Source organism: Amyelois transitella, chromosome 21, assembly GCF_032362555.1.
Source record: "Amyelois transitella isolate CPQ chromosome 21, ilAmyTran1.1, whole genome shotgun sequence".
Taxonomy (NCBI): Eukaryota; Metazoa; Arthropoda; class Insecta; order Lepidoptera; family Pyralidae; genus Amyelois; species Amyelois transitella.
In genome coordinates this window covers 9500001-9500758 of record NC_083524.1, presented here as the reverse complement: position 1 = coordinate 9500758, position 758 = coordinate 9500001, and positions in this window count along the sequence as shown.

The window sequence follows — 758 nt, the reverse complement described above, 5'->3', positions numbered from 1 at the left end:
ATGATAGTTGCCCGGCTTAAACATCACCTGCTTCCCCGAATGAGCAAGCGCCAATATGGTTTCATGCCACAAAGGAGCACCGAGGACTCCCTCTGTGCCCTGATGCAACACATACGAGCAAAGCTAGAAGAAAAGAAGATCGTAAATGTGGTGTCTCTGGACATAGAGGGGGCCTTTGATAACGCTTGGTGGCCCGCGCTAAAACTCAGACTTGCAGAGGAAGAGTGTCCGGACAACATCAAAAGACTCATAAATAGCTACCTGGAAGGAAGAACGGTAAGAGTCCGATATGGCGGCACGGAGGTCGTAACAGCAACCGGCAAAGGATGCGTGCAGGGATCCATAGCTGGACCGATATTGTGGAACTTGTTGTTGGATCCCCTGCTTAAAAGTCTCGAAGAAAAGGGAGTGCATTGTCAGGCATTTGCTGACGACGTGACACTGGCGTTCCACGGCGACACCGCCCTTGCCATCGAACAACAGGCAAGCGGGATACTGGAACATGTAAGGGCGTGGGGTGTCCGAAACAAATTGAGGTTTGCACCACACAAAACCAATTCCATGGTTATAACCAGGAAATTGAAATATGACACACCACGCCTAACCATGGGTGGAGTTGCCATCAACACCGTGGACGAAATGAAGCTGCTGGGAGTCACAATCGACAGCAAAATGACTTTTGACAAACATGTGGCCAACATCTGTAGGAAAGCAATCAATATTTACAAACAGCTATCTAGAGCGGCTAAGGTGACTTG